Source organism: Trematomus bernacchii, unplaced genomic scaffold (genome assembly GCF_902827165.1).
Source record: "Trematomus bernacchii unplaced genomic scaffold, fTreBer1.1, whole genome shotgun sequence".
In the NCBI taxonomy this organism is placed as follows: Eukaryota; Metazoa; Chordata; class Actinopteri; order Perciformes; family Nototheniidae; genus Trematomus; species Trematomus bernacchii.
This window is the reverse complement of record NW_022987782.1, coordinates 2,208,791-2,216,290: the sequence shown is the minus strand read 5'-3', so window position 1 is coordinate 2,216,290 and position 7,500 is coordinate 2,208,791.

The window sequence follows — 7,500 nt, the reverse complement described above, 5'->3', positions numbered from 1 at the left end:
ACCTCATATGCAAACCGTACAAATAAGTACATATATAAACGTAGTGTTAAAACGCCGATATTTTTTTATAGTTAATTATAGACAATCAAAAGTAAATTGAAGCCTATCTGATACTTTTGTCGCACGTGTGACCGGTGTCTGCGTGTATGTTTCTCAAAGAGGACGACTTTCTTTCTTTTGGTCCTTGACCATATATTCAAATCTGTAGCAAACAATCATAGAACACAACAGCTGCGTCAGCGAACATGAACTGCAGCTTCAGCTCTTTCAACATCCGATATCGCAGGAAAGAGATGCATAACACAACGTTTACAATATCAAAGGAACTTAATAAAATGACAGCCTACCTGTAGCATACAATCAGAGAACACTGAATATAAAATAAATTAATATAAACGTGTAAAATAAGGAAATAATCAGTCGGAAGTCGCAACGGCACATTTCAAAATAAACGTGGATTTGCGTAGAAAACTCGTTTTTCAGGGTTCGGGTGTTTAGTTAGATTTTAAATAAACAAAGTCTTGGCTTTCAGAATATGAAACTTTTATTTCCAAAATCACACGATAAATACATTTTTGAAGCTTGTAATGTAAAGGTAAGATGACAGGCACCTCTCACTCGCACTCTGCCCCCCCCCCCCCCCGCGGTGGTTTTGAAATGCTCCCGATTTCTGAGGTCTCAAGGTTGGCAAGTATGCTCATGGACCACACCCACCATACTGTCGCCCTTTAATCCCTCTCTCTTGTCTTTCTCTCCTTTCTTTTTCTTTCTTGAAAGCCTGACTTTGGCCCAATCCCAAACCACCCCTCTCCGTGAGGTCAGATGGGGGAGTAAATACAGCGGCAGGCTTTGGGACAAACTCCCCTCTCTCCGCCAGAAACAGGAAATGCCGTAACTGTATGTAACAACGGTTTCAAATCAGCATCTCTTAGACAAAAAATTCAAATTAATAACTAAAATAAAACTCCAAACATCTTTAATTGTGTTTCTTTTAGTTTTAAACCTTATGTTTATAAGCTTCTTAGTTTTTGCAACACAACTTTATAATAAAATGCACACATTTACCTTTTTCTAGACTAAACACAGGTATGATCCTAAGTTAAAAAACTATGAGGTTATCATGAGGTTGTTAGCACCGCAGTTTATCAGTGGATGTTTGCAGGAACTACTTGTAAACAGCGTGTTTCCTGACGGACACACAGCGTTGAGACCGGTCAGGTAGAGACCGGTCTCCAGTCAGCACCGATGCAGACTCGCTGTTTGAGGGCTTGATAGCCCACTCCCCCTCCACACCGCTCCACACTCGTTGGTTTGGAACAGCACTTAATGTGGCGGACCCTCAACGCGAACGCGCAAACGGAGGGGTAGTGTGTAGGGGTAGGGTGTAGGGCGTGGTTTGGGATTGGGCCTTTGTTAGTAGTTGAGACATGGTACACACGTAAGTACTAGCATCCCTCCTCACATGCTCTCACTCTCTACTAGAAAGTGCCGGTGGCGTGCAGAATCGCGGTTGGAGGCAGGGCCAAACCATTACATGTAAATAGAAGGGGGTGTACAGAGGCTTTGGATAATTAACTTTTGGAAGAAAATAAGTTAAACAAATCATACGTTTAGTGAGTACATTATCAATATAACGTTCTGTTAAAGGTAGGGTAGGTAAGTTTGAGAAACCGGCTCGAGATCGCTAGAATTTGAAAATACACAACCGGAGAAAATCTGCCACTTCCTTATAGAGCCCCTCCTCCAACACACACGAACGCGCACATGACCAATGAGGGCACGAGATAAGTTTGTGCACAGATGGAAGGCTGACAGGCAGGTAGGCCATCCAGTTATTTTAGCTGGGCCGGCTCAGATGATTGGTCGTACTTTTTACAGTATTACGGCTTCCACAGATTACATTTTTGTATGGATGTTTTGTCAAAGCACTTAAGATATTCATTGCTATCGGGATGTTAAGAGCATTCCATGGAATATAACAAAAAGTGTATCTCGAGCCGGTTTCTCAAACTTACCTACCCTACCTTTAATGTTAATTATTGATGAATGATGAAAGGTTACTTAAACATTTTTTTCTTAATGTTCTAAAATAGTTTGGGCCCCTGTCAGTCACGGGTCCTTAAGGCCGCTACACACCAACCTGAGACCAAAGAACGCGTACCGAAGCATCCCGACTTTTACGTCCGCTACGTCGCCTGCGTCGGCTACGCCGCCCGCCTACGCCGCCCGCCTACGCCGCCCGCCTACGCCGCCCGCCTACGAACACACCGCAAAGACTTCAGTTGACGAGTGGCAATAACTGTCCTTACCAGCAGGCAGCGGTAGTGTGTATTCGTCATTCAAAAGAGGCAACAACCGGAAGACAGACTATTCACCGAAAGAAGAAGAACAGGCTGCGTGATATAAACAAACAACAAATAGCGTCTGGGTTCCATTTTCACTCTCTCTCGTCGATCGAAAACATGTAAACATAAAAAAGAAACTCTTGCGTCCGGGTGAGATGAAAATGAAAAAGATTAACCGTCTGTGTGTGCCTTCTTAATTGTTTGTTTTGGTCCCTCACTTCCGCTTCGCTTCTTATGCACTGACTCGCTAAGCTGAACAGCCAATCAGAGTGATTTCTTTGTCCCGACTTTCTTTGGCCTCCCGCGGGAGGTGTGAAAATGTGCCGTAAAGAGACGACGGTGTGGGACACACCAACCTGAGTAGGGCGCCGCGAATGCCCGACTGCCTCTGACGGCCTCTGACTCCCAAAATCGGGTTGGTGTGTCAGGGGCTTTAGAATCGTCATAACTTTTCACCCCCTTACGGCGACTCTGCATATTTAGCTTAATATTTGGAGTACAGAAACAATGCTGATATCATTAGAAAGCTAGGAATCTCCTCTTTCCAACAGTGTATACAACTCAAAATGTGTCTTTGAGTCAATGCGACTGATTTCGATAGAGCAAGTCACATATGAGGTGGTCCCCGAAAATCCTTGATAATAAAAAGTGGATTTTATTTAGCTAGTTTCCACGGACCACCTGCAGGACCACAGTTTGAGAACCGCTGATCTATATGAATACATACTTAGGTTTTGTTTTGACTTGTTTTTGACTTGTTTTCTCAAAGCTGTTATAGCTAAAGAAAAACGTGTATTTAATGTATCTATTAAAGGTCCCATGTCATGCTTTTCCGGTTATTACCCATCCCCTTGTGTGTTATGAAGGTTTTTATGCATGTAAACGGTCTGCAGAGTCAAAAACCCTCAAAGTACACCCTGTAGGGAGTAAAACTCTAACACAAAACGCCTCGTTGGAGATTTCTCATTTTCCAATGTTTTCTTCCTGGGTATCGCTACGTAGGGATACCCAGTAGCCACGCCCAGAGCTATGGCCGCACCCTCTGCCAGCCGAACATATATACTGTTGGAAGCTCAGGTTCAGTTCAAAACTGTATCCAGTCATGCCAACGAGGGTCTGTTTCCTGTCTTGTGAGGGGAAATCTTCAATGCATGCCTTACCGAGGGCAGAACCACGACGAAGTCAGTGGTTGACATTTCTTGTTAACACTGTTCCTTGAGATGTTCGAGCCGGTATTGTACTGTGTGCGCGGCATTTCACGGACCATAGCTTCACAAACCTTGGAGCGATTCATGCCGGATATGCACAGCGTAGGACACTGAAGGACGATGCTGTTCCTACTTTGTTTGGACCAGCGGGAGATTCGGGTACACAACCTGTAAGTATGCATTGTTGTTTGTGTATTTATGATGTTTAAAACAAACAAGGTATCTACCACGACTGTTTAAATGGGTCGTTTTTCTGGCTGCTAAGCCATTGACACAGTGCTAACAGGGCTAACTAAGTTGTTAGCGTTTCCATATATCAACTCCAATGTCAGCAGATGTTACATGTATCTCATAGCAGCAGAATGTCTGCATTCACACACGAAATACTCATAGACAGTATACTCCAGGTGATTTACCGTACGGTCAGTCGCGAAACTTAATTACATTATAGTTGGCGTTCCAAGCGTGTATGCTACCGAGCTAAACAAGAAGGCTACCAAGAGCTAGACATGCTAGGGAAAACATTGTTTTTATGCCAGCTACAATGAATGACCGAATGTAGCAGACTACCTGTATAAGATTGCAATTGTAAACATGTTCTTGCTAGCCTAATATGAACCACTAGCTGTTGTTCATAGTAGGTTGGCATATTACACTGAACAACTAGCATACGTAGGTTAGCATATTAATCTAGCTGGCAAGCTAACGAACCTAAAACAACTAAGTTTCTCTAATATTTTGTGATTTGCATTTGATTTCGTCCAGCCAGATCAGGAAACTCCTGGCGTATCCGGCGGACAACACATGACGGGATGACCACTCTGATGCCTCGTCCTAAAAAGCCCCAGCACCAGCTTACAAAGCTGCGATAGGCAAGATGCCGAAAACGCCTATAAGGGGAGGAATGGATGATATACAGTGTATATATGTATATTTACACATGTTCATTTTGTACATTTCTAAAAATAAAGTTGGATGGAAATACTTAGTAGCCTTTCTTCCCTGAATTATTATATAACATATCATTTTGATGTTCCGCTCAGAGCCAAAAAAAGCACTGTGTTAAACATGGGCGGAGCCTCTCTGGTGGTTGACTAATCAGAACAGAGTGGCCGAGCTGACCAATCGGAGCACACTGGGCTCACAGGCCGTTTAGGACAGAGAGTGAATACCGGTGAATACACATACTTTACAGAGATGCTGTATGAGAAACCAATGTGAGTTTGGAAAATTGCACAGTATAAATCTATTTTAGTATACCTCAACAATGGAATTATGATCAGTAGAAATGGCCATGACATGGGCCCTTTAAGGTTTCTTTCATTTGTATGCAGTGTTATCCAGGGCGTGTGAGCTTTCAGACGACTATGTCAGTAATGTTATTTGATAAGTGAAATATCTTTGTGAAAATAACAGACACACAGGCAGTTAACCATGCATTTAGCATTGCCTATGTTACTCTATGATTCTATATGCTAAAATGTTCAGATGGAACCTAGAGCGACTACACCACTCAGCTTACTGTGTGATTTGATAATCTGGTCATTCCTCAATTCTCAACGAGAACACTAACTCTAGCTAGCCCTTCTTCTCTGTACAAACCAGGAGGAGCTCAGCCGGAACATTCAGAAGCTGCTGATGAAGCAGCAGGTTTTAAGAAGTAGCATCCAGTGACCAACGGTGGTACATTCAGAAAGCTACCAACTGTACATGCTGAAGCTCTCTGTGGGAACACACGTCTTAATGTTTGTAGTTTACAAGACTGTCAGCCGCCCCTGTCAGTAGTTCTCTGACTTTGAGTGTGAGTCTCCTAACAACTACGAACGTCAAATGTCCGTCAACCACATGCCACCCATGTGGTTGGAATTGACATGCTTTTTTACAATATGCACCAAAATACCTTTCTCTACCAATACTATCAATATATGTCCTTATACAAAAGTATACACAATTCCAGTTTCTATTCAATTTGATAAAAAATTGCTTCAGCATAATAGAAAGTAATTACAAATGCTAATAACTTAGTCACTACCTCAAAATGCTAGGTGGCAAGAGATGATGTTGCCTGCCCTCCATAATAAGAACAGGGGCCAATGTAGGTTGACCCCCCCACCCATTACATTATTATGCCATCCCCTCTTCATGTATTTATTTTCCTTTTTCACCCCTTCATTCCATAACTCTACAGGAGGGGATGTGTGTGTGTGTGTGTGTGTGTGTGTGTGTGTGTGTGTGTGTGTGTGTGTGTGTGTGTGTGTGTGTGTGTGTGAGCAGTTTGTGTGTGTGAGCAGTGTGTGTGTGTGTGTGTGTGTGTGTGTGTGTGTGTGTGTGTGTGTGTGTGTGTGTGTGTGTGTGTGTGTGAGCAGTTTGTGTGTGTGAGCAGTGTGTGTGTGTGTGTGTGTGTGTGTGTGTGTGTGCTGTGCGTGTGTGTGTGTGTGTGTGTGAGCAGTTTGTGTGTGTGCTGTGTGTGTGTGTGTGTGTGTGTGTGTGTGTGTGTGTGAGCAGTTTGTGTGTGTGCTGTGTGTGTGTGTGTGTGTGTGTGTGTGTGTGTGTGTGTGTGTGTGTGTGTGTGTGTGTGTGTGTGTGTGTGTGTGTGTGTGTGTGTGTGTGTGTGTGTGTGTGTGTGCTCCAGGGTGTTTGTGCCCTCTCCACCTCCACACCCCTGGGAAAGTGTAACACGTGTGCCTTCCTGCAGCAGCAGCAGCAGGGTGAGGGGCTGGGGGCCACAGGGTGCTGAGGGCCACAGGGTGCTGGGGGCCACAGGGTGCTGGGGGCCACAGGGTGCTGCGACCTGCATCCCAGCATGCATCCTGACCACCAGCCTCTGGCATTTCTGAGGAAGCTAATTACTATATTAACATGACAATTGAACAGGAAGATCACACACGTGCAGGGCACTGAGAGAAACATTCACAACACACTTCCCTCTGAACCTGATCACTGTCAAACTTCAGCGTTCTATCTCTGTTTCATATCTTATATCACTGTTAGTTTGACAAAACAAGCCATTTCAAGAGCTTGGGAACAAGAACCTGATAGAAATAAAACATGTGCTTCAAAAATTCAGCTGTTCATTTACACACATCTCCCAAAACCTACTTTCATTTAGACAATCTAAATATCGTTAGAGGCTTTACATAATCTACTTTTGTCTGACCTGATGCTCAGATATGATTGAATCCTACAATTGTTAAATGCTAAGACAGTTTGATATGCAGTTTTCTTCCAGAGGACTACCATACTACACCATACAATTTTGCATTGGCAGAACGTTCACACAGGAACCTAGAGATTTAAAATAATAGACTTGTCATGGAAAATTGCCTGCTTGGTCTTGAGTCCAAACAGCTTTGATGGAGCAAAGCACAGAAGCTGAATTAAAAGATATGGCGTCAGAAAGGCTTACTTTCAGAGGCAGGGCTCAAAGTATGTGCCGTTAGCCTGAGCTCCGGCGGCTCCTGGAGTCGTGTTTGAGAAGCCAGCACAGATGGGTAGGTACCAAAGGCAGAATACTTTTTCTCATGCCTTTAAATGGGAGCACTCTCTTTCTTAGCTAATATTTAGCTCCTTCAAATGCTAATGGACTGGCTTCGCTCTTCAAGGTTAGCATAACAACTATGGGAGAGCCTTTAGATCTCAGACATTTGTCTACCAGATGAAAGGGTCTGCACACGGTGAGAGTCAGGCTCTCAGCACTATCTCTCCCACCCCCCAGTCAATTTCAAGTGAAAAGGCTAGTCTATTTGTGCCTTTTTCTAACAGTTAATTTCCTCCAACGCTTATATTCCTCTCTGATGATTCTGAGAGGAAACTGTTGTCATGCTTTAATGTGATGTCACATTATGTGTGTTTTTACGTGTGCGTGGGAAGTGGGGTCCTGTATCATAATAAATAAGGCCTGGGAGAATAGATAGCATGACTTAAATCAACAATGCTTTGTATGTTTT